Source organism: Vicugna pacos, chromosome 25 (genome assembly GCF_048564905.1).
Source record: "Vicugna pacos chromosome 25, VicPac4, whole genome shotgun sequence".
Taxonomy (NCBI): domain Eukaryota; kingdom Metazoa; phylum Chordata; class Mammalia; order Artiodactyla; family Camelidae; genus Vicugna; species Vicugna pacos.
Window position 1 is genome coordinate 35,064,870 of NC_133011.1, and position 26,919 is coordinate 35,091,788.

The 26,919-nt window shown below is 42.1% G+C and overlaps 1 long non-coding RNA gene across 1 annotated transcript in view; it reads right to left on the reverse strand.

The window, feature by feature from the left end:
• LOC140689325 (uncharacterized) overlaps window positions 1–26,919 on the reverse strand; it is a 127,408-nt gene that overhangs the window by 17,097 nt on the left and 83,392 nt on the right. Inside the window, exon 2 of the long non-coding RNA XR_012064252.1 lies at window positions 23,386–23,442. This is a non-coding gene — a long non-coding RNA (uncharacterized lncRNA). The remainder of the gene's footprint in view (window positions 1–23,385; window positions 23,443–26,919) is intronic.

The following is a 26,919-nucleotide window of genomic DNA, read 5'->3' on the forward strand; positions in this document are numbered from 1 at the left end:
GATCCAGCCATGGCAGAAATTACATTTATCCTCGAAATTTCCAGGTATGAAAGCTAATAAAGACTTTTTGCTGTTGTTGTTTATTCCACTTTCTGTTCAGCTTATTTATAACATTTTAATGAAGAAGTATTATGATCAATACATGATTCAAACAGCAAAGATACTGTCTTCAAATCTACTTGTATAACTTAGAAGCAAAAGAAAGAGATTATAAAAAGATACATGTCTGGGTCTCATTCATGTAGCCTGGCTTGAATGGAGAACACAGGTGTCTCTTCCAAGTTCCAAGCCTAAGCTTCAACAGACCTTGTGAATTTCTTTTCTCTCCACTGTTCCTCCGCCTTCACTGTAAGAACCAGCACAAGCTGGCCTTTAGGAGAGAGAAGACATCTGGAACAGAGCTGAGTAGTCTGGTTATCTCAGTTTAGACCTCAAGCTTTTGAGAAAGCCATCCCAAGATTAGAAAAGCCACTTAGTTGATCTGCAGCTGCCCGAAGATAGATGAGTGAGCTTTGCCAAGCTCAACCTAGATCTGTAAACTGCAATACTAACACATAGAAAAAAGAAATAAATGAAATTAAAAAGTGGCTATTATTCTAAGCCACTAAGTTCTGAGGTGTTTTGTTACATGGCAACAGCTACCTCATATACTCACTTATAGTTCCACAGTTTGTACAAGGGACACATCTGGGACTCATGTTCTAGCCCTCTGCCATCAGAGCCCATGGACTTTTCCAACTCACTACTGCCTTGCTTCTTCTCTACTGAGCCTTTTATTCATGGATTTTAATAAATATAGTCCTTCTGAGGAGCAGAGCACCCTGAGGTTTACTCTCATTTTCAATGGAGATTACCCAATTTCCTTTCAAATCATTTTCTTAACCTCATTGGCACTTGTCACCTGTGCTTAGCATATCAAATGGTTCTGAGTTACTTTTGCAGTTCAACCGTGCAGACCTGGGACTAACTTCTCTGAAATAAACACACCTCCAGGAGAGCTCATCTGTCAGGAGCGGTTTACTACAAGTTTCTGAAATACAAGGAGACATCCCTATTTAAAAACAGCAGGCATGCTGCATGCCCGTGTTCGAGAAACCCATGACTCAGAGGGCTGTTAGGCTCCTTAGCGTTCTTTGTAACTGCCTGTGATTCAGGAGGGGAAAGGATGAAGAAGAGCAGGGAATTAAAAGTTTTGGAGTTCTTCCATTGTGCTAGAAATATTGCATACACAATCTATTTAATCATTACAAAAACCTTATGAGGTATATATTATTCATACATTTTAAAAAGATAAACTAACAGTTTAATAGAAACTAAATACCTTATGTAAAATGCTCAGCTTGTACACAAGTGAAGCTGGAATTTGAACCACAGTGTTTTACATTGCACTGCAGTATAATAATCCTGTATCTGGTATGATCAAGTCTAAAAGACCAAGCAGTTCACACTCAGAGGAGATGTGTATTCCTCTCTGAGCCTAGCTGCTAACTAGTTTTGTGACCTGGGAGTAGCTCAGTATAGCAATTTTTCTCATCTAAGTATGGAAGCAACTGGCCCCCCAGTTTTTTAGGCTCAAAACTGGATTATCTCAATAATCTCAACAATAACTTCAAAAGATACACTTTTACATGAAAATCCAAATTTCAGGTAATTATTTATTCCCACTTTTAAAAAAGAGGTCAGTCATTTTTAGCTTTCCCTAATGGTGTATCACCATCATCATTCAAAACAATGTGGGATGGTTGTTCAGTGTTTCCCCAGCAGAGGTGATCAGAGGAAAAGGACAGCATAGAAACAAGATGTCTCTCTTCAAATGCATTTATCAGAAACATAATCTGAGTCCCTAGGAGCAAGGAATACCTGACACCTGCTAAAAGGCCAGCAGCTAATTTTAAGAGCACATTTGAGAAATTTTTGTTCCAATGAGATATTTTCTCAGACTTTCTTATTACTTAACATTGAAAAAGCCATGACATATGAGAAGAAATGATGAAACTATTTTTCTCCACGCATAGCTAGATGTCCGCAGACTGATCTTCAGTGGCATTTTAGCAGTGCTTTTTTCCTTTTCTGTATCTGATCTGCACTGCATTTGGAGCATGGATGGGCTCAGGCCTCCGACACCTAGGTCTAGAGCCAGGTCTCTTAGATCAGCTTCTGTGGCCTAAGGAAAAGTGAGTGTTTCCTACTCAGGAGGATAAGGCAGTCAGACCTGCTGAGAGGTGTTGTAGCTAATGAGGTAAGTACATATAAAAGACTTGGTGTAGAGCAGACCACACATGCTCAATTAAGTCTGCTTGCTTGTTTGTTTTTCCAGAGCAAAGAGTTAAGTGGAAATAATTTTGAATCTGAACTCTACCTTTTACTTCCCAGGACACACCCAGCAACTCATGCCTCTGAGAGAGTTGTCTTAATGTGCAATATGGGCTGTTAAATTCTCCTCTACAGTTTTTCTGAGGATTAGAAACAGTACTTATTATTGTTCTGACTTTTAGCACTTGGCTGGCCCAAAGTAGGTGCTTTAAAAAAATATATAGCTCTTATAATTAGATCCCCTAGTGTGACCATACCTTCATTTCTGAGTCTAGAAAGTCTTCCTGTAAAGAAACTTCACAAAGCAAATCAGTGTAGCATTTATTTTTAAATATAACAACAAAGCAGCATGCAGGGATGACTGCATTGCATTAGCCTTCAGAACAATTAAGCATAATGCTAAATCAGGGTAAACTACATCTCAGAATTGATCTGCAGCGTAATGAATAACACCTGCATCTCCAGGGGAACAATCCATACTCTTCTGTAAAGCATAACGCACTAGCGAGTGGATTCTCTCCTTCTCCCCATCTAATATTTCTTTGTTATTTGGTAAATATTTCTTATTTTAGACTCATGCCGGCGCTGGCAGGAATCTTGGCCATCTTACTGCCTAAGCACTTTATTTCATAAAGAGAGACTTCGAGTGGAGACACCAAGTAATCGCCACAGGGCTTCCCACACAGAAAGGAACAGAACTCAGCTCAGAATGTGGGCGGCGTGACTCTGAGCCATGTCCCTGCCATTGTGTCACAAGCTTCACTGAAAACTGAAATCTCAAGTCTGGAAGGGCGCCAAGGAAGTATTTGGCACTTTCTTCTATTCAATTCATGCCTGCCCTCTGGCTTACCAGCAGTGACCATTAAACCTTTTTTTTAACCTACCTTCAGTGACCAGAAATGTGCTACCTCTGAGAGCTAAACTTCCAGTATTAAGAGCAATGGGTGTGTGTTGGGATCAGAACGTTAACAGGGACAGGAGTAAGTGCATCTAGGTTCCTCATAATCCACTTCAGATGTCCAGATTTTAACCTCCTAACTCTCGCTGTTGGCAGATTTGATAAGAAATCTCAAAAGCAAATAGTTTTAGGTATGCAACATTTCTAAATTAGTTGAAGTCATGAAAAGTTTTATTTAAAAACAAATGGAGAATCAAAAATATAAAATATATAAATTCATCATAAATTCAAACTAAAGCTTTTTTTCAGTTTAAGAATATTAAAATGTCTTTGGTGAAGTTTGTTTTGCTACTTGAATTGTTAGGTTCATCATATTTCAATTAGAGTCATTGAGGATCTGATACATACCTGGCACACTGCTAAGGACTTTATAAATGGTATCTCATATAAATTATTTATCTCATCCAAAAGTGGAAGAAAACTGTTTTTAATTATTCTTCTTATATCTGGAAAGATATAATAGGCCAGAGGTTCTTAAACTTGAGCATGTATTAGAATCGCCAGGAGGGCCGTTCAAACACAGACTCTGCGGCCCTCCCCCCACAGTTCTGACTCAGTGGCGTGTGGGAGGGGCCAGATAATCTGACTTTCTAAGAAGATTCTGAGCGATGCTGATGCTGCTGTTCCTAGACCTACACTTTGAGAACCACCACTATAAGCCATAGCGCTCTTCACACTTAACAAAAAGTGAAAGAAAAGCTCCTCTAACTCAGTGTACCAGCTAGATAATGTCAAGCAAATTAATCTCCAGAAGCCCACTTCCATCATCTGTAAAACAGTTTCACTTTAAACTCGGTCCAGGTGGTTACCACACAGTGTCACTTCCAAGACAACTATTAAATATTTGTTATCTTCCCTCTCTTCTTCTGAAATCAGAAAAGACACTTTATGTCATGGAACGTGTATGTACAAAAGTCATCCGTTGTACCAGTATGAAGTACTGGCAAAAGCAAGGACTTGGAATCAGAGTTAGGGATACATACTGTTTCTACCTTTATTATCTTGGCCACATTACACATTGTTCTTAAGTACAGTGTCCCCTCCTATGAACTGGCTCAGTTAGCACTTCTGCTAGCTTCAGCCAACTGGGTCTTTCCATCTGAATGTCCCAGTGGCACCTCAAAGAAACTAGCTTCATTACCTCTCTCTACATACATCGTTTCTCCTAAAATCTTGGTTTTAGTTAGGTTGCCACGAAATCCATCAAGTTACCGAATCTCGAAATCTTGAGGGTAACAACTGGTTCTTTGTTCTTGCCAAATACGTCCAGCAAACCTTACGGATTTCTTTCTAAGCAATTTTCAATCAATTTATAATCTTTCCAAGTCTTAATTCAGCTTTTCGCCACCTCTCTCTGAGCCTACTGCAAGAGCCACCAGAGTTGGGTGCTGTCATTGTTCTAGGGACATGCAATGTTTGATCCTCCTTTTGTGTTCAGAGAGCCCTCTAAATCCATCAGCTGACACCCCTTCATTCACTGATTCCCATGAACGTCTCAGCCTCACCCAGGTGGTTATGGATGGCTGTGGCTTGTCTTTGCATCCTCATCTCTGAACGTGGAATGCCTGTCCTTTGTGTGCATCTTACGTCTCGTTGATTGAAGCTTGGCAAGATTTTCTGTTGAAGGGTAGAAGCTGCTGCAACCAGATGTTTTTTGCTTCCGTTGACTCATGGAGTTTTCTTTTTTTTTTCCCCCCTGAATTTTACTAGTTATGCTTGCATGCTTATTGAAGTTTGAAAAGTTTCTATCCCAGCAATTTTACAAGTAGACTTTCCTATTTTTACACCTGGCAGCACAGCAAGTGCTTGCAGTATCTTAGCAATAAATACGTAGATAAACAATCTAAAACAGTGCCCATCCCAGACTTTGCATTATTAACAGCAGGTTCATTTAGCAGCTTCTGCCTTGTGGGGTGTATTCCTCTACTGACTACACACAATGGAAGAAACAGCAAAAGGGATTAGAGCCTATTTGAAGCTACAAGAAACAGACCCCTGAATAAGTGAAGACAAGAAGAATGGACCCTGGGAGCCAAATGATTCTTCATATACGATGGAACCCTGCCGCTCAGGGATATCAGTGTCACAATCACACCCCAGGGTTTTGAGTGGCTTGATAGCATTACCATTTGGAACATGGTGACTCCATACTCACACATACTGTGCACACATTTCTAAGCCCAGGCTGACAATAACTTAATCAATGGCAACGTTTCTGGAAACAACAGGCTTTCCTTTGTGCTTTCATGTCCAAGTTAATGGGTTTGCTGTGTGGTTTCTTGATTATCAATTGATTGATCAATACCATTGCTAAAACAGATGGTCACATTTTATCTCTGCTGGATATGCCTAAAGTGTTTGTGATAGATTTTCAGTTCTTAAATTTCACCTTTCTTTAAAGGAGACATGGTTCTTCTAATGTAAGATGCAATATTATGGAAGGAAATCATATTTGGTGTCTAGATATGGATTCAACTGTTATATCTATGGCTTACAGCCATATATCTGGTGGCAACGTTCTTGGTTTCATTGAGCTTCAGTTTTCCCCATCTATAAATTGCTGATTTTAGAGAAGATTGAATAAACTAACTTATTTATATAAAGTTTGTACAGTGGTGCCGAATCTAGTGTATGCATAACAGCTCTCTTTTCAGCACCCCTGAGATATAAAAAATAAGCCAATGATTAAAATGAGCTTTACTAAGCAGCTACGGTACAATTTGATTCCTTTTTCCACCCCTGTACTTAACCAACCGATGTGGTCACATGGTTGGAGGTACAGAGATGCGTAATTCTGAGTAGTGGGTACAGTCCAGTGGAAGAATCAGACCACTACGATGCCTTGGGATTGGATGTGTAATATGCAAAAAGAACATGGTGCCGACCTTGCTGAGTCCACCCATGAAGCCACAGGAAACTTAGTGGTGAAGAACAAGTTAAATGTGGTTATTGAAGAAGAGGAGGAGAAAAGGGATCTCACGGGCAGAAAGGTGTGAGGATGGCATTCTGGGAAGGAGGACCTTGCGCTGGGCCCAGGCCAGAGGCTTATGTGTGTAAGAAGGCCATAAAGAAGGGTGAAGGGAGGAGAATGGGAGGAACTGAGGTGGCAGAGAGTTTAGGGCCTTGACGCATACATTCAGTGTGTGGAACTTATAATGGAAATTTTCTGGGTTTTGGCTCAGGAACATTCTTTCTCTCAGGGACAACTGCCTCTTCGTTTAGGAGTGTTCTCCGTACTTGCTCCACATGTAGCGTAATGAGAGCTGACCACCTCTCAGTAATCTCACTCGCTATACCTGTGGTTGGTTTGGAAGGTAAGACTGCATATGACCTAAATCTGGCCACTGAGACTTAGGTTGTCCCTGAGTCTTTGACTTGGAAGTGAGTCCTTTGAGGATGTAGCCTGGGCCTAGGGCATCGATTCCTCTGACACCACAGCATGGCTGACATGCAGCAGAGGGTCTCCGGGATCAGAGGTGCTGGGTGACACTGCTCACGTTCCTACGATAGTAAAGGAGCTCTTTGTTGGAGTTGTGGCAATAATACTTCCCTCACAGATCATATCATGGTGGGTATTGTCTGGGAAGCCCAGACTACATACATCCCTACGACCATCCCAGACATTCTGTAAACTGGCAAATATCCCTCAACAACAGCGAAGCTACCATGGGTGGAGAGGTGGGAGCAGTCTGCACCAGGAGTAGGCAATAAGGAGGTACATTATTTGCTGATAATTTAAAGTTCAATAATAAAATTAACGAAAAGTTAGTCTTTTTTATTATCACCATGTGCCAGTAATTCTAAATGATCTCAGTGATAAAATACTTCTCCTCCCTGAGGCAGACTATTCCCACGCACTCCCAGCCCTGTTATGTCAGTGTTATCTGCAACCAAGGGCTGTGACCAATAGAGGGGAAGGGTCTTAAGAAATATTAGTTGTCAAGTCTGAGCAGTAGACAAAATTATGACAGCATTAGCTAGTTGGGAATAGCTGGTTTGGAATAATGATGATGAATGTAGTTTTGGACATGCTGAATTTCAGGTAATTGTGAAATATGCAGAGAAATGTGCACATGGAGACTCGGAGAAAGAACAGTGCTGTGCCACTGCTACGGGAAACCGGCAGCAGATGAATCACTTTAACAGCGGGTTTCAGCTGTTGCTTCAGTACCCACTCTGTGTGGGACACTGTGCTACTGGTACCTTTAAACCTTTAAATACTTGTGTTCCTTACATGATACAGGTATACATTTTCCTTTTTTTAAAAACCTTTCTTTTCTTTTCTTTCTTATTTTTTTCCCATTCAGGAAAACTAAGGAAAGAGAGAGAAGGTTGAGAAGCGTTGTCTAAGGCTACTTGGCAAGAACAGGCCAGATTTTAATTACTATCTGCTTCTGCTTGTCTCACAGGCCTTTCTTCACAGGCAGATAGACCATGGACTGAATTTCTAAGGAAGGGCTGGGTTTTGAAATGAAAATGAGAGATGGGAATGAGTATAACAATCTAAGCTGAAAAATTAGCTGAGGAAAAGATAGAGATGGAATTAATAAACTTGGAAGAGTGAGAGGTCAGCCTGCCCTGAAGCAAGATTCATGTAACCATTCAGCATTTACAGATGAGGAATTACTATATACCAGTCCAGTGCCAGGCCCTGTCATTGCAAAAGTGGCAAAACTGTATTTCTGACCATGGAGAGATTATACTCTATGGGTGGACACAGAATCTCAGAGATCTCGTCACAACACTGCTGACGGGGATATGAAAGCAAACGTTTGTATGTGCTATGGGAACCCTCACAGGAGGTCACCTAAAGGTTTGTGGAAGGATGTTCTCATCGGATCTTAATAGTGGGTGGTGGGGGTAGGGGTGGGGTGGGGATTCATCTCCAGACAAGGGAGCAAGAGAAGCACTGAGAGGGGCAGAAGACCATGAGCAAAGGGTCAGGCACAGGAGGAAGAAGCAGCATGGGGTATATGATGGGAACAAAAAGTGGTTTGGTGTCACTGCAGCATTTAATGCAAGGTACAGGTAGTCAGGAAAATTAATGCTTAAAACCAAGGAAGGGAAATTGGCATTTAAGGAGCTCCTATTATGCACCTGTCAGAGCCAACCTCCCCCATCAGATTTAAGTAGTAATAATAGTTAATACTTTCTAAATGCTTAATATTTGCAAACTTGTATCCAGATTTGTCCTATGCTTCACTTGGAATTACAGCGGTGGATTCCCTTAAACTGCAATGTTCCTGAGGTACCAGGAGTGGCTGAATTATATTCCATTGAATGAATGGATATGTGTTAGCATAACAAGTACGTCCTGAGTGCTCACCCTATGCCAGATACGATTCTAAGTGACTTATGTAAATATGCTCCTTTAATATTTATAAAAGTCCTATGAGAAAGGCTTGCTATTATCCCTATTTTGCAGTGAGGATGCTTTGACCAAGAAGTAAAGACACTTGCCTATGGTCACTTATCTAAGAAGAATCTGAGTCATCTTTCGTGGACAAGAGTGTGGCCTACGGTCGATGCTCTTTACCTCTGCTCTCCTCACTCTCCTAGAGCAGTCTGCACCTACCTCTATCCATCACTTCTCAAGCTTGAGCTCCTGAGAGCAGGGGCTCAGCCGTTCCTATGGCACTACTGGTACCCAGCACAAGGCTTGACACCAGCTAAGTGTTCACAGGGGTTTGCATCAAGAGTATTGAAAGAAAAAATTGTCAAGGCTAAGTATGTGCATCTAAAAATGTCCCACAAAACTCTGAGCCCCACAGTCCTTCTTGGACCCCCTGGTAAAGCTTGCCAGCACTTTTGTGACTTAGAGCAATGGCCAGTCCCAAGATCAGCCCTGACAATCCTCTATCCTTAACCAATCAGAACTTCACACCTGGAATCCTTCTCATCCCCTGTTTGCTTTCACACCTAAGTGCTCTGCTTTCAACCCCAGAGACCTGACAAAACTCATTTCTTGAGTAACCCTCTCTCCCTTGATTGAAAAATCAACAGTTTTGTTTTTAGATATTTATTTTATTCTCTGATAGGAGAAAATGTTAAAAATTTTTAAAAAATGAATGTTTTTATCATTTTATTCTCACCACAAACATTTGGGACTATTGAAGCACAAAAAAATATACTTTGTTCAAAGCCCCACAGCTATAGTATGTGACAAGGCCAGGTCAGGATTTGTCAAGGGGTGAGAAGCCGGCTAATTACCAGAATCACCTGGGCATCTGTTGAAATGCGAGTGCTGGGACCACTGCAGACGTGCTAACCCGGTGTCCTTGGGTTTGAGTCTAGGGAGTCCACGTTCAGCAAGCCCCTCCGGCGGTCCTCATCAGTCTAAATTTGGTAAGCAATTCTTTAATCAGGTCTCAGTCTGACATGACTTCTTGGAACTCTGGTTCTCTGACCAGCCATGAACCTGGTCTCCTTTCTTTTATTCCTTGGGTCAAACGCTGTGCTTCTCAACACCCTGATGCACCTAAAGATCACCCTGGTATCTCGTTAAACTGCAGATCCTGAGGCAGGATGTTTCCGGTGGGGCTCAGGATGCTGGTTTCTGACTGTGGCGCAGGGGATGCTCAGGCCGTGGGCCACTGTGGCAGACATGGCGGCGTGCTGCTCAGATCTGCTTCAAGAAAGGGGGGCGCGCCCAGCTGTGAGGAATGCAGTTGACTGGCCGCTGCCGGTGTAGCTCCTGCAGGGTCCACCTCGACGGGCAAGCCGACGTCATGGTCTTCACAGAGCACTCCCCTCGGAATGACTAAGCGTGGTGCCATTTCCACCCTCAGGGAGACTCCTCTCACAGGCCGTCTCTGCCCTGGGCTCCCATGGGGGTGACTGGGGCTTTGCCAAGCGTGCCTTTCTCTCGGACGGTTCCCTGCTCTTTTGAGTCCCTGCCTTTTCCTTTCATAGGTGTTACCCTTCCGAGTCCTACACTCCACGTCAGCAGTTGCCTCTGGGAGACCCAGGAGACATATCCACAGGCCACACCTTGAGTACTAAGGAGATGGAGAGCCTGTGTCTTGGCGTCCAGACTCTGAAGCAGCTGGTAGTGCCAGCTGTTCTACACACAGTGGATTCTACTTTGTCCTTTTTCCTGAACGCAAGGTGCAAACCAAGATGAGCTTGGAACACAAACAAGAAGGAGCCGACCCTGCCTATACCACCACTCCCATCCCTCAGGGGCCCTCTGAAGCCTGCTCTGACCTTGGCCTATTCGCACCTTCCTGGAACCCAACCTCTTCATTCACGCCTTTCGCTGGGGGCTCACATTAGCAATGGAAGATTTTTGCAAACAAAATCTCACAATGAAACATAATAAATACATAGATTCATATGAAGTAGCTGCTAAAGTGGGAAGGGCCAGAGTCCAATCTGCTGATTACCCTCAGTCCTGAAGTTTGTCCTCAGGACCCCAGGCTCAATCAGGTACCGTTTGAAAAACAATCCTTTTCTTATGCTGCCTCTAAGAATAACAGGCTGGAACAATTTTTCATAGCCTCTTAATAGATACCTTGCTGGAAACTGCTGTTTAAGTCCAAACCACCAGTTTCCTCTCAATGAATTGGAAGGTAATGCAGTTTTAATTTTAAGTCCAATTATATCTAGGGAGATGAATGGTGCAGGGCAAATCCTTGCTGAGGGCCAAACGGGAGTGATAAATCATTCACTTACACGATCAGATTGCTTCCAAGCTCGTCTGGGCCTCTCAGAAACAGAAAAAAGAAAGTTAAAATCAGCCTCCTGGGTGAAAAATAAAATGGAAGGGGAGGCCAAGGTAGACTTTGCCTGTGTCAGTCAGGATATTTAAGTTATACGGCAGTTGAATAAAACCTCAGTGGCTTATCACAACAAAAGCCTTATTCTAGCTCATACCTCATGTCAGCCCAGCTCATCAAGGGCTCCTGTCCACTGTGGTTATTTAAGCATTCACTGTCAGAGCCTCCAATTTGCTACACACTGAGAGGAAAGGGGATGTGGTGAATGTGGTGTGAAGCTTCCATTTATAATTGATAGGCCACCACCAGCCACATGGCAAGGAAGACTTCCAAGACTGCGAAGAACGATGCCATACCCGTGCCCAGAAGGAGAAAAGGAAATAATAGGTCACCATCACCAATGCCTCCTTGCCTGCCACACTGCTTTTTGGTCTGTGCTAATGATATCCAAGTTCGGATGAGGCTGAGAGTAGAAGTAACAGACATTAACTGCCCTCTATCCACCAGGTTTTGGGTAGGTACTTTGGGGTTTAAAACTCTCAACAATATTAAGGGGTAGGTATGGTTTCCCATTTTATGCTTGCTATGGCCCAGAGAAGTCCAAGGCTTTTCCTAAGACCAGACAGCTGGTGAGCGGAATCAGGATGCTAACCCAGCAATGCCTGACCCCACAGGCATGTCCTTCTCATTGTTCAGTGCTACATACTCCACCTGGGGATGCCCACACTACAGTCAGTAAACCACAGTTCTTACAGTTGGAGGTACCATGAGGTTGGGCCTAGAAACAAAGCGAGGAAAGGAATAATCCAGCAAGATGAATAAGAAAAGCATTTCAGAAGACTGGATTGAAGGAGCTTAAGTGGGCACACCTACAATGGTAACAGTAGCCAATTATGGGTCCTACTATGTGTCTAGTAACACAGCATGTTCGGCATGCACTACCTCACTCCACCCTCTCTATAACCCCAGGAGGCAAATTCACATTTTAGTTCTGCCATCCGCTAGGGCTACGACCTGGGCGTACTTAACTCTTTGAAATGCATTTCCCCTCCCTATAAAATGGGAAATTGTAAAATATTTCCTGCTTATATTTATTTTGAGAGTAAAATTAAAATTAAAAAGGAAACGGGATGTTACACATAAACCCCGCTGAACATACTGGGTGCTCAGTAAAGACAGGTAGCTACCCTGCTAGCAACTGAACAGCAGGAGCTCTGGGGTAAAGGCAGCCTACATGCAAGCCCCAGCCGTTTCCCCTGGCCACTTGGGTAAGCGGCTCGACGGCTTTGGCCCTCCTGAGTTCAGGTGGAGTCCATTTGTAAAACAGAAGAGCAATCTCAGTGTGGGGGGGTGTTGTGAACACTGCATAGAACCCACAGTCTGAAATTTGATTTAGTTCTGGCTAATGAAACCCAAGGCAGCCCTCAACTTGCAGCTCCCGGAATCCACAGTCACCATAAACGTCTCCTTCATCCACTCGGGCGACCGTCTCATTACCCCTGCACCCCCTCTCACATTTGCCGGCTCCCCTTCCCTGAGGGCTGTGGACTGAACACAGCACAGACGCCCACTGGGCACAGACTCAGCACGGACACAGCAGGATCCAGATGGTGTTGGGAGGATGGGCCATTGGTGCCTGAATAATTGAGGGTGTGCGGTAATAAAACGGCAAGTGGCCTTTTTATTTTTTCCTCTGAATCCTGGTTCATTTTTCCCTCCAAGAAATGAAACAAGGCAATTGCCTTGTGTCCCCGGGTGATCTGGAGTCCCAGGATACAGGCGCCTCCTCTGCGTGATACACAGTTTCGTATTAAATTACCAGGAGCGGGAGAGACTTGCATGGGAGCTTGAGTCTGATGGACATGGGGCATGATTTATGTAGAGACGGAGTAATAGGCAGGGATTTTAAAATTTGATGGAGAGCTGCAGAAATTCAATAAAAGTGGGTCTAGGGAGGCAAGTTTTACTGTGTGTGAATGTTTTCATAAACACCTCTGAAGAGATAATACTATACAGGTGAGCTTAATAAAAAAGGATTTTCCTTTTCTTTCCTGTCAATCTGGCCCTTTCACAAACTCTCCAGTGAGAGAGAAACACGGGCTTCCTGGGACTGTTCCTCCTTAGTTATCTAGTTCCCTTTTTCAACCTTTCTAATCTTGCTCCTCTCGCCGTTCAGTTTGTATTGAATTTTTGCAAGAGGAAGGAATTTTGCTAGAAAGGATTTTACTAGAAAGAGCAAGTTAACCTGAATTTCTGACAAATGCGCAGCATTCAGATGCCTAACGAGTCACCAGAGGTCCAGGTCCCGCTCCCAGACGAACCCAGGTATCCCCAGTGAGGCAGGAGAAGGAGGTCAAGAGAAAAGCTCCGTGTTTTAGAGGAAGCAGCTACCCTGGAGGAAGTCTTCATCAATGCACTGGCTTTGCTGCCTGGAATAACTATTTTTAAACCCTGACTCAATTTCTTACGGTCTCTGTGATCTCTAACAAGTTGCTGAATTCCTCTGAGTCTGAATTTCATTTTTTTGGAACATGATATAATTTTTCTTCCCAGAATGGCTGGAGGAATAAATTATATGATGTACAAAAACTACTCTACTTAGGCACAATAGTTTCCTAAAAGTTCACAAGTTCAAGTCCTTTCCTTTTTTTCAGGGCCAGAAAGCATGCTGGAAGCAAGTGGGAGGAACACAGCCTTCGGCCCTAGGCTTGCTTTTGGACTCCAAGGTCTCACTTCTTTTTCATATGCCTCAATTAGTCAGAATTTTGGCAAAACAGAAGAGTGCTAGTCACCAACTCCTATAAACCTCCTAAGAAACCACACCATCCTCATTCTGTTATAGTGAATATTAAATGGACAGCTCTCTAATGTGTCCTGATACACAGAAGCAGTGAACGGATGGGAGCTGCTTCCTTTAGTGTTTTATTATCATTTCTGATATTTTATCAAATTATTGCCATTCTTGTCATCCATGTGGAGAAATCAGGGAAACAGAAGCATGAATCATTCACCTAAACTTTAACTCCAGGGAGAGAAAGAATTTGTTTAGAGAAGTATTCGGGATGTGAGACGTGTTTGTTCTTAGCACATTTTCGTGGAAAGAGACCAGTATTTAGAGTCAGGAAGATTCTGACTCCATTCTGACCTTGGTTCTGACATTTACCAGCTCTAAGATCTGACCTGAGTTAAATTATACCTAGCAGTACTGCTAGTTGACATTTACTGAGAAGTTCTTATTGCCGGACATTGATCTAAGTGGTTTGTATGTATAAGCAATTAATTTTCACAAAGCCCCTTTCAGATAAATGCTATTTTTATTTCCATTTCTTAGGTAATGAGAAGTTATGGTAACTCACTGTGCTCTGAGGCTTTCCCGCTCCAGAGGCTGTAAACCTGCCTTCTCAGCAACACAGTCTCTCAACTTTAATTTTCTTCCTGTGCAATGAAGGTTAGGCCCCCTTTACAGGGTTTGTTTCTGAGTACTAAATAATAATAATAATAATAATAACAACAACAACAATAATAATAACAACAATAATGATTAATAATAATAATAATAATTGTAAAGGCCCTGGTGCACTGGTTGTGGCATTCTGATTACATTTAGCCAGGGGCTCACAGTGTTAAGTTTCTTTGTTGTAGAGCAGCACTGATGAGCAGAAAAGCTGTCTGGCAGAAGGATTTCTTGTGGGTGGCAGAATTATGGGGAGGCTGAAAATCAGGCTCCTCAAAGGAACAGGAACCAGATGAATCCGAGGCCATACGGGATGGCGCAGGGGGGCACAGCTACCAGCACCGTCTCTCCTAGGCCCAGCCACTGTCAGGCCCCGCGGCTGGCCGCCGCCCCCGCTGCTGCTCCCTGCCGCCGCAGGGGACCTAACTTGCCCCCTGCCCTCCTGCCAGCCGCTCAGTAGCAGGTCCTGAGCGTGGGGCCTCTGACTGGCCAGTTCGGGTCCTGCAGCCCTGCACCCGCTTTGAGGAGGGGAGGGAAGGGTTTCCTCCCATTTGTCTTCCATCGTGAGGGTCACAGTTTTTTTCCTACAAACACTTAAATGATGGGAGGTTCCACCAAAACTGCGAACTGTTTGTTGATCCACCAAAACAGAAAAGCCAATTTCCACTGTCCTGTGGTGTCGATGCTCTCAGACACGATAATCACTACTGTGCCGGCCCCTCAAGGAAGCCTTTTTGGGGGTCTTTCTTGGTAAACTGCTCCTACACACTTCACCATCAGCCTACACTCAGCCTCCCGCCACTTAAGCCTTGAGATCTCTGTGTCCAGAGATCATCCATTAACTCTGTTTCTACCACTAAACTGTGAATTTCCTGGAAGCAAGAATCATCTCTATTTTCTTCTGTTTGCAATAAACAGTCAGTGCCTGGCTCGTAGTCAGCAGTGAATATTTATCAAACTAAACCGAGTGTCAGGGATAAGGAAGGACATGTGTAGCTTAATTTTAAAAAATTCACTTTAATAGTTTAATAATTCACCACAAAGATATCAGGTTTAGCCATTTGATATTGCCAATATTTGACTATTTTGACCTACACAAATGGCAATTTATATGGTTCAACTATAGGCAAACCTTGAAGATATCTGTGGGTTCGGTTCCAGACCAACACATTGAAGTGAATATGCCAATAAAATGAGTTACACTAACTTTTTGGCTTCCCAGTGCACATAAAAGTTCTGTTTACATTACACTGTAGTCTGTTAAGTGTGCAACAGCATTATATCTAAAAGAGTTAATGTACATAACTTAATTTTAAAATACTTTATTGCTAAAAATGCTATCATCTGAGCCCTCAGCAAGTCATAATCTTTTTGCTTGTGGAGGCTTTGAAATATTATGAGAATTACCAAAATATGACACAGAGACATGAAGTGAGCAAATGCTGTTCGTAAATGGTGCTAATAGACTTGCTCAACACAGGGCTGCCACAAAACTTCCATTTGTAAAAAGTGCAATATCCGTAAAGCACAATGAAACAAGATGTGGCTGTACAGATTTAATATTCAGAGTGTAGGTCACCCTGAGAAGCCGACACTGGAGCTCTGCTGCCATTACAGGAGGGACTGTCAAGAGGCATCTGCTTAGTTTGCCTCTCTGGGCTGAGGCAGTGGGGTTCAGGTTGAGTCCAGTGCCGGGCTGGCCTGAGCAGGAACGTTCTGGTGTAATTAAGGTGGATATCTGCAGTCTTAGAGACTCTCTAGCAATTTTTGCTCTATGTGCAGGGTGCACAACTCTGATATTTCTGTTCTCTAGTCACAGAGGGTGAGGTTAGCTATAGTCTATTGGTCACGTTTAGGGAGGGGTGTGCAAACAGAGCCAGGAGTGGGAGCCACACCCTGAGGGCTGGGTATTGTGGTGCCACAACGCCCACCGGGCGGTTCAAGCCTTCCTGCGCTGCGAGGGGACGCCAAAGAGGAAACAGAATCAGAGGAGTGAAGACTCACTCAAGACTGCACAGCTAGCAAAGGAAGAGCCAGAGTTGGGGCTGTTTCCTTAGACTCCAGAGCCCGACTTTGTACCAGCAGCCTTTCCAGGGGGAGGAAGTCCTAGTAGAAGCCACCAACACTGTGCTTTACCAAGCGCCTGGCGTCTCCTGGTGGCCATGGTTCTGGTGTCCCCTAGTGGAGGGACATTTCTGAGGAAGTTCTCAAATGCTGAGAAGCTTTGGAAATTGTGCCGTGCCACCATCATAACCCACAGGTCATGTGTCTCTTACTGTATTAGTTGAAGCAGCAACAGAGTTTATCAAACACAGGTCAAAACCAGCCACGATGTGCTTGCTCATTACGTAAAGCTTCCAGTGGCCCCTGGACCACCTGCCCAGGCCTTACGCTAGGTTCCACTGCCTATTTTGCCTGGATCACCTCAACAGCCTGCTTGAAGCCCCCAGTCCCCTGCGTGCATGTTGTGACCAGTGTGATTTTACAAAATGCAAAGCTAGAGAGACAGAGGGGAGGGAGAAAGAGAGAGAGAGAGCAAGAGCCCTTACTGGTCCTGCTTCTCTGGAGAACCTTGACTGATAGAGTATCTGTCTACATCTACGTAAGTCTGTTTATCTATCTATCTACCTGTCTGTCTATCTTTATTTATCTATATCTCTCTGTCCCTATCTACACCTATCATCATACATTTATATGGACTTACAGGCAGATGGATATCTGTACAAGTGGATGGATGCTCAATATATCTATAGATCTATCTTGATATTGATATAACTATATAGCTCTGCATCTCTACCCCTTTCCATATCTATATCCATATCCATATCCCTTTAGGGAAAAGAAGGTATTTTAGCAATTAATATCTCTTTTTCATAAAAAAAATCATGCAATAAAAAGAGTGTACGGTATGCAGTGTTTTGAAATACTTCCATCATGGTATGATTTTGTTGCCAAAAATAATGAAAACTGTGTCATCTGTAAAAAGTCTCATATCTTCACACTTTAACCCATTTAAAATATTCATTCTATAAAATAAAATCGCATGTATTAAAAGTGAAGTGTTCTGTGTCCTTTGACTTCCCCTTTAAAACTAGCCTGGTCTCTCTGGCACTTCCTGGACCCTCACTCTCTCCTGAGCAGTGCAGACTCACTTTTGTGGCTCCCTAATAATATCCCCACATTATTCTTCTGGGAACTCACAGAGGGGGTCAGGCTTGCTTTTGACTGTCCAGTCCTGGAGGCATGACTTTCCCTCCCTGGTCTCCACTGGGGATCTGACAAAATCTGTTATAATACAGCAGGCATCCCCTGGAGTCGGCAAGAGCTATGGACAGGAGGAGCATGCTAAGTGCTCTTAACACTGATTATTGACCTTTTCCCATGAGATCTCTCACACTGGGAGAGGTAGGGAGCATTCCAGACCCCCTGCTGCCTCATGCTTCCCAGATCCTGTAAGGCCTAATATTGATATTAATGTGCTGTTCAATTTTCCACATTTGCAGTAATTTCCCTGCCAGATCTACATAATGATATATGTTTGTGTTCCTACGTGCTGTTTCCATTAAGCAGGGCAGCAATGTCAAAAAACTGTGCTACATTATTCAATTTTTATTGAATAGCAGCATCTGTTCTGTGGCAAAGATTATTACAACTGTCAGCATTATCATAATAATCAAATAAGTGAGGTCTCTGCTTCAACGGGGTCACTTGACATTTGCACATGTCTATCTCTTTAATGTCACTTTGGAGAAGATGACTCAGTGTGTCCTGGCACCAAATTAATGGTTTAGAATCAACCTGGATCTTTTACGGAGTGGTAGAAGTGGCCCAGGGCTAGGTGAAGAGGACGGGGTTCCCTGCTGTTGGCAGGGAAAGTTCATTCTTTGTGATGTGCAACAAGTGTCAGACCTTCTGTGAGCCACCACGTTATTCTTTTTAAAAATGCAGTCCCATTTGCCTCAATAGTTACCAGTTCTACTGGGAGCTCCCAGGGGGATAAGTTTTGGGGCTGTTTGCTCTTATACACACATGGATGGAGTTCACTGCATTTGCTCCTATGTTAGTTGAGAAAATTTCAGTGTAACTACCCTTGAGAATTCTAGAAACTTCAATTCTCAGAGACACTCGATAACAAAGTTTTTAGCCTTGGGCAAGCAAGTTTATTTAATAGAAAGAGTGTGGGCTTTGGCACTCTGTCTACCATTTCCAAGCTGATTCCCCGTCTGGAAAACAGGATGATTCCTTCTACTCTGTGTAACAAGGAGGCCGCTATTCCATTTTGTTCAAATGTACAGGCTCTCACGACAGACGGCCTCAGTTCAACACTTACCAGGGAAATATTCTCAGACAAGTGACTTCACCCTTCTGCACTTAAGCGTCCTCATTTTTAAAACAAGGCAACAGTCATAGTGTCTATTGCACAGGGCTCTGGGGTAAATCGGTGGGGACTTAAAGGATACTGAACGGCATGACTTAAGTGCTGAGTTCATGGAAGAATAATATGAGTAATCAATATTAACATAATCCTTACAAATTTAAACATTTCAGTTTAATATCTCTTTATATATTTATGTATTGAGTACTTTTTAGCATTCACTGAGTTAGTGAAATTTGAGGTTATAAATTAAACCACAGATCCCACTCCTGAGAAGCTTAACCTTAGTGAGAGAAGTAACACATCAGGAATTATATGCCTTTTGGGGTAGTTTATGATAAATAATGATCAGGACACACTGGAGATACCTACTAGTGGGGAAAACAAGGATCTGGTGGCAGATGATCCTATAAAAGCACACTCTGGCCAAACTGTGAAGAACAGTGCACAGAGAGCTTCAGCTTTTGCTTATGTAGGCAGTGAGGAACCATATTTGTATAATTTATAAAAATAACAAAAAATGAGTTTTTGTTTATTTTTATATTGTTTTAAGTGTTCATTTCTTTCTCTTTCCATAAATATTTATTTAACACCCACAAAATACCAGGCATTGTGCTAGGTTGGCGATATTCACAAATCATTTAAAGTAATTTAGCAGCATATACTCAGTGTAGCAGATAAAATATGAATCAGTAAATAAATAGATACAGATTGTAATATGTACTACGAAAGAACCAAGAAGGGATTGAAAGTTGCAATACTAAATAGAGTGCTCAGGATTGGCTTTACCCAGGACATGCAGTTTAAGCTCGGCTCTGAAAGGTAAGAAGACTCCAGAAGAATCTGGAAGGTAGGAGGGGGTGTGTCTGGGGGCTGCCATGAAAAAGTTAAGTGGGTGAGAATCAGTGTGGTGTGGGGTGAGTGTAATGGCTTTCTGCTGTGGTTTGAACATTACTTATGTTTCTCTTTGAACATCACTCCTTTGGCATTTCAGATCTCAGAACCTAATGCCATGACACTAGAGATTGGGGCCTCAGTATCTGAATTGTAGGGACACACACATTCAATCACAGCAGTTTGGCACTGATGAGTTCCCATTTAAAAAAACATTAGTCAGCCCACATCAGTCCTCTACTCAAAAATCTTTAATGGTTCCCTGCTTTACTCAAAATAAATGTCAGATCAAGTCCCACAGGGCCCTCTGTCTGGTCACGGAGGTCTCCTAGTGGATTCTGAAACCCTGAGGGCTCCTGCCTTGGCCTTCCTCTGTCAGAAGTGCTCTTCCCAGTTCCCTGCTGGCCTGATCTCCTTCCCTGCCTTCGTCAAGCCTCTGCTCAAACCCCACCTTAAATTAGGCTCATGAGACCACTCCACTTACTATGGTAAGGTGCTGCACACTTGATGTCACTTACCCTGATCCATGTATTCATTCCAAAATGACATATAATCTACATGTGTCTCATGATTATCAATACAAATTGTCTACTTCCCCTGCTAGAATATAAATCCTGAGAGGAAAGGATCGCGTCTGTTTGGCTCACTGATTCATCCTGAGAACTTAGAACACTGCCTGGCACAGTAGGTGGTCAGGATTTATCTACTGACTAGATGAACAAATAAGCGAATAGACAGCAAGTTGTTGTTAAAGTTGCTGTTGTTGAAAGATGATTTTTTTAGATTCTGAATTGGGCAATATTTGAAAGAGAGTGACAAGAATATAATGGTCATCTAAGGGTCTGGACTACATTTTCCAAAGAAGTATTATTATTTTGGAAAGTAAGGATTTTTCTCCTGTTCCCCTTTCTGGAGCCCTTCTAGTCACAGTAACTATTTAAATTCCAAATACAAACTATGTATTAAAAACAATCCATTTCATTTACCATTTTGAACTGGGCTTAGGGAAAGGTGAAGTGCAGCTGCCTAATCAGAGAATCAGTGTGGGAGGGGACCACGGGAGGAAAGGGCCTTTAGGCCCCGACCGCTTTGGCATCTCATTATGCTTTAATTACACCGGGCGGCTTGTGGTTGGAGAAGCATCCCATACACTATGGGAACTTACACTACTGTGATTTTCCATTACACAGAGAGTTTTTGTGCAGGAGGGAGAAGAGAGTCGAGGAAGGAGGATACTTTCTACAACTGGAATAGGGCTGTGAAGATCCAGTTCCAGGGAGGGAAATGCACCTTGAAAAGACACGAGTTTTCTGTGGTGGTCACACTGCCATCCAACGTCCACCAAAGGACCCGGCCTGGTCAGAACTGGAAAGTGGTCAAACGCAGGAGAAAGTGCCTCTGGGGTGAAGAGGGGGACTGGGGCACTGGGGTAGAGCACGGGTCTTTTAGAGACAGGGACTAGCGTCAAATGCTGACGAGGCCATGTGCTACATGTGTGAGCAGGGGCGGGGAGTTAACCTCACTGAGCCTCAGACTCCCCGGCTATATGAGGATGTACTTCAGACAGAGCCGTGCGGCTTAACTGCCAGCATGTGCAGTGCACTGAGCCTAAGTAAGAACAAGCGTTAGGGTTCCTTCTCCTTCTTTATCAGCAAAATAAGACAACTGGACCATTTCTCTTCTTTTGACAGGCATTTATCACGCTGTCATGCTTTTGCCTTTTTTATACCCAGAGCATTAGTGAAATAGAAATCGCTTAATTTGTGTTTCAAACACTACACGCTAAAAAGAGCACGAATTCTGGTTCACAACACCTAGCTTAAATTCCATCTAGTTATGTGGCTGTGGGACTTTGAGAAGACACTCAACCTCTCTGAGCTATAGTTTCTTCATTTATAAACCAGAAATAACACTACTTATTGTGAGAATTAAATTTGGAGGAAAAAAATGCATATATATTCCTTAGTATGGTACCTACATATAACATACACTCAATACAAATTAGCTATTATTTGTATTAATATTGGCACACACACACAAAAGGATATTTACCAGTGAAATTTCTATTCTGTGAATCAGCAATCACGATTTCTCCAACAGTAAACAACTACAAAAAAATGAAATAACAACAACAAGCCCTGTAATAGAAGAACAACAGCCCTCTAAAGCTGGAAGGGTGACCATGCAAACTGTAATCATTTAAGGTAAGGCCAAGGACTGCTGTTTCCCCTATAACTGATGTGGAAAAACTTTTAAGAGAAAATGGAATGTTCAGAGTGATAAGGTTAAACCAAGAAACCTGATGAACTCAACTGAGTTGAAAGAGAGACATTTTTCCACACTGGAATATGTTGTTGCTAATCAGTAATTTACCTTTGCAGTGAATTTATCAGGGAACCTGGGTTAAAGAAACATTTGACTTTCCCAACATGAAGTTAATTATTGCTTGATAGGTTATGGGAAAGGTATAGAACAAATATAGAGATTTTAGAAAGCATTTTGAAAAAATCTAATGTTACCCAATAAAATTAATTTCTGAAAAGAATTATTTACAATAGTAAACAAATGAAATGTCTCCTAGCAATCTTAATAAATATATTTTGTTAGCTTACTTTTTTTCTTTTATTAAATTAAAAAACAGATTTTCGAACTTCAAAAGTGTCAAGATATTCTAGAGGTATTAAAATTAAATGTAGAAAGTGTTTTTAATGACATTGCAAAATATTTTGTATTTTAATATTAAATAGGAACCAAATCAGTTTACCATATGGATTACATAAAATTTCAACTATATAAAACTAGTCATAGGAAAAAGCCATAGCAGTAATTAGTTCTGAGAATTGATCTTGGCAGATTTATTTTACTTTATTGTTTCATTTTAATTTCTATAAGAAGATTGTATGCCATTTACGACCAGAAAATAGAATGCTATTTTAAAACAAGTCATCTCTAGAGGATGAAAAATAAAAGGACATACATTTTTCTCCCCATGAAATTAAAGGTGACATCAATTTCACTAGTCTAGTCCTTTGTAATCTAACTTTACCAACCACAAACCATTCACTGAAGTTGTTAACTCTTAGTTCCATCATGGTAGCAAAATTTCTCTGCCTGTCTGACTACCACATGAAAGAAGAAACAAGGTGTTTGCATCTGTCTTATCTTTTAATAATTGTATTTTAAATTATAGCTATTTGTCAAAAACTCTTGAACTTGTGGCTGTGGATCTGTAAGTTCCATGGCCTGTCTTCTCTGGAAAAGGCTGATGTAATTAGAAACGTTCTATTATCAATCATTCAACTAATGCGCTGGTACTCCAGCCCTCTCCCCCACTCTCCCTCTCTCTCTGGCCTTCTCTGTTGTCAATTATTCTGAATATTTAAGAAGATCAGACCAACCCTACCTCGTCTGAGCTATATGCTGCTGTTATCACTAATGGAATTTAACATTTTTCCTTAGAAGGAAGTTTCCTGGGGAGACTTCTTTGCCACTGCCAATTAAGGGGGGGCTAATTGTTACACTCTCAGTGGAATTAGCAACAGATTATAACAAATGTGGTTAAAAGTATTAGTTCCATTTGGAACAAAGCAATCTTTCTGACATTTGATGGGGGCTGTAGTTGGTTTTCACTCTTCAGATCAGCAGGACTAGTACATTCCAAAGTGTTACTTACATGCTGAAGTGTCTACAAGAGAGCGGTTCTCTCCTCTCCCAGCCCAGCAGGGAATTTCTGTAGCAAATGGAAAGATTAACAAGAGTTGAATATTGTTTCTATGTATTTGCACTTACTTTCTTGCCCATAAATATGGCATTTTGAGCATGTTCTTCATCTCTCCTATTCAGCCTGTCTGCCTGATCTCATAGGAATTCTGTCCCAGGGATTACTACGGGAGAGAATCTGAGAACTGCTCTGCCCACTTTTCCATCTGGAAATTCACAAGCAGACAGTTCCTCCCAGAGCTCGCCCCATCTCCTCTACCTGCTGACAAGTCTTACTTCACCTTCTTATGTGGTAATTGACTATATATGTGTCTTTCTCCTAAACTGTTCTGAGAATATTTGTGGTCCAGAAAAATGTCTTATTTTCCTTTGAGTAGATGACAAAAATCTGTCTTATAATATTTAGATTAATGGAAACTTACTCTATTTGTTTTGAATCAAATCAAATCTGAGCCTCCACTGACCTAGCCAGTGGCCTAGACAGGCTTCAATCTGTTGTATTACGGGGACTGCCCATCTTCCTGGGAGCTAAGGCCACAATGCTAAAATATGAAAGCGGGGGTGGTCTTGGGTTACTGTGGGCCCCTTCCTTGCCTTGGCTTCATCCATCGCAGTGCACGGTGATCAAGCTATCAGAGTGCTGGTGCAGAGACTCTCAGCACAGCTCTCAGAGGCCTCCGGTCTTTGTCAAGTCTTCACTGAATCTGGGAGTCATCCCACAAGGGACGAGCAGCAGGCAAGCGGGGCACAGGTCTCTCTGGTTCCTAAACCTCTCATCTGCCCTCACCTCCATTACCTCACCTCTCTCCCTCAAAGGGACTCCTCAGTGAGGGTCTCTTCCCCTCCCCCCGGATGAGCCATCACATCCTGATTATGATCCTGCAACCTTTCTTTTCAGCCTTGAAACACAAAAGCATGGACCCACTGGATGAAAGCTTTCTCACAAAGATGATCTTGCATTTAACTTTATAACACCTGAACTGGGTAAAGTGATCTACATCTGATAGATAAGGGAACTGACAGAGAATTAAGGTGACTTGACAAATATCATGGACGTCCTGGACCAGAACTGGTGATGGGATCCAAGCATCCCCTCTAACCTTCAGTCTCCCTTTACTATGTAGGCTGACTAAATGCCCTGGTTTGCAGAGGACTGCAGTTTCCCAGGACATGAGACTTTAGTGCTAACCCTGGAACAGCCCCAGCTGAATCAGGGCAATTCGGTCACTCTACTACTACATATACCATGGTTCCTATCTTGGGAGCCCCAAAGGGAGTCATAGAGTTTGTATAATACTTGAAGTATTAACAAAATCATTTTTACTCATTAACTTTGAGCCATTATTTCTACTTCTCCCCCATTTTCTTTTACCTCCTTCCCCTCTTTTCTTCAATTTGATATAAAATTTGATATCTTCCCATGTGTTTCCTACTGAGTAGTCCAGCAAGAAAGGCCTCCCTGTTTCTGATTCCACTGTCCCTTTTAACACATTTTTAAGAGGCATGTGTTTTCCCCTAGAAAGAAACTTTCAGACCTAGAAAATATTGCTGGAGAATTGTACCAAACATTTATGAAAAATAATACCAATATAACAAATTGCTGACAGAAATAGATGAATTGGACTTCATCAACATTAGAAATGTTTGCTTTATGAAAGACCCTGTGAAGAGCAGAGGAAGATGAGCTACAGAGTGGGAGGAAATATTTGCAAATCACATATTTGAAGAAGACTATTATCTAGAACACAGAGAAAATTCTTAAATCTGTTTTTTTTAAAAAGGGATAAATGAAAAAAATCCATTAATCCAAGTAGACAATAAGCACAAAACATAAACAGAATTTCACCAAAGTGGATATACAGAGGATAAATAAGAACATGAAAAGACTTTCAATACCATTTGCCGTTAGGGAAATGCAAAGTAAAATCACAATCAGATAGCACAACACACCTGTTAGAAAGGCTAAAATAAAATTAGTGACCATAACAGATGCTTTCACATTCACAAAAAATGTGGAAAAATTGGATCACTGATACACGGTTGGTGGGAATGCAGCTAAGTACAGCCTCTCCAAAAAACATTTCGGCAGTTTCCTTAAAAACTTATATTCATGCTAAACTTTGTACACAACTGCTTTTAGTAAGCTAATTTCTAACAGACTCAAACTGGGCAGAACCCAGAAGTCCTTATACAGTTAAACTGTAGTACATCCATACCATGGAGTGCTATTGAGCAATGAAAGGGAATAAAGCATTAATCAATGCAACACTCTGCTGAAGCTGCACAGAAGGATGCTGAATGAAAAAAGTCAATCTTAAAAGGTTCTATACTTTATGATTCTATGTATAGAACATTATTCAAATGAAAAAAACTATACAAATGGAAAAATAGATGAATGGTTGCCAGAGGTTAAGGAGCAGGTGGGGATGGAGGGAAGTAGATATGGCTAAAACAGGGCATCATGAGGAATCACTGTGGTGATGGACATGATGGAAATGCTATGTACCTTGACTGTATGGATGTCAGTAACCTCGCTGTGATATTGCACCATGTGGCTGAACCATATTGACTCCTTTTTGTCAGCTCCTTCTCTGGCCTGCAGTCCTACCCTCTTCCCTTTCTGTGTGATTGACTGAGTTTTAGCCTAACTGACAAAGAATGCGCCCAAGCCAGGTAAGTTCCTAGCAACTTTTACCCTTGCCTTCATCTGATTTGAAAACTGGAAGAATATAATTTGCTAATGCAGATGGTTAATGGTCCTCCAGGAGTAACAGTCATGAGACCCCCAAGGGGAAGGGAAAAAACAGTTTCTGTTGGTGTGGAGCTGCTCCTCCCTTAGAAGTCAGGTTCTGTCTTTAGCTTTGGCCCCTTTAAGTCCCCTCGTACCCACTTCTGCGGTGGTGAGTGCAGCTGAGAAGGCCTCCAATCATATTGCACCTGATCCTGCCTGTAAGGACCCACAGGAAACTGCACTATTGCACCTTATGAGGTTGCCTGCTTCATTTTTCAGTCTCAAAGTTCCTTCTCACTTTGGGGGATGTTATTCAGTATCCTCGCTGTCCAACACGTACTATAGTTTTGCAAAATGTTACCACTGGGTGAAGGGTGCATGCATTCACTCTGCATTGCTTCTTACAGGTAAACGTGAATTTGAAATTATCTCAAAATAAAAAGTCTAATTAAAAATGCACATGAAGATGTTTCTAACTGAGGTGAATCCTAAAGAAACGAAAAAAGAAACAAAAGAACAAATGGAAGAAAGAGAAAGAGAAAGAAAGAAAGAAAAGAAAGAAAGAAGAAAAGAAAGAAAGAAAGGAAGGAAGGAAGAAAGGAAGAAAATAAGCAAGCAGGCAGGCAAGAAAGAGAAGTAAAGAAAGAGAGAGAGGGAGAGAAGAGAAAAGAAGGAAGGAAGGAAGACAGAGAAGAAGGAAAGAAGGAAAAGAAATGTACATTGCCTTAAAGGCACAGTTCATATCAATGGTTTAAA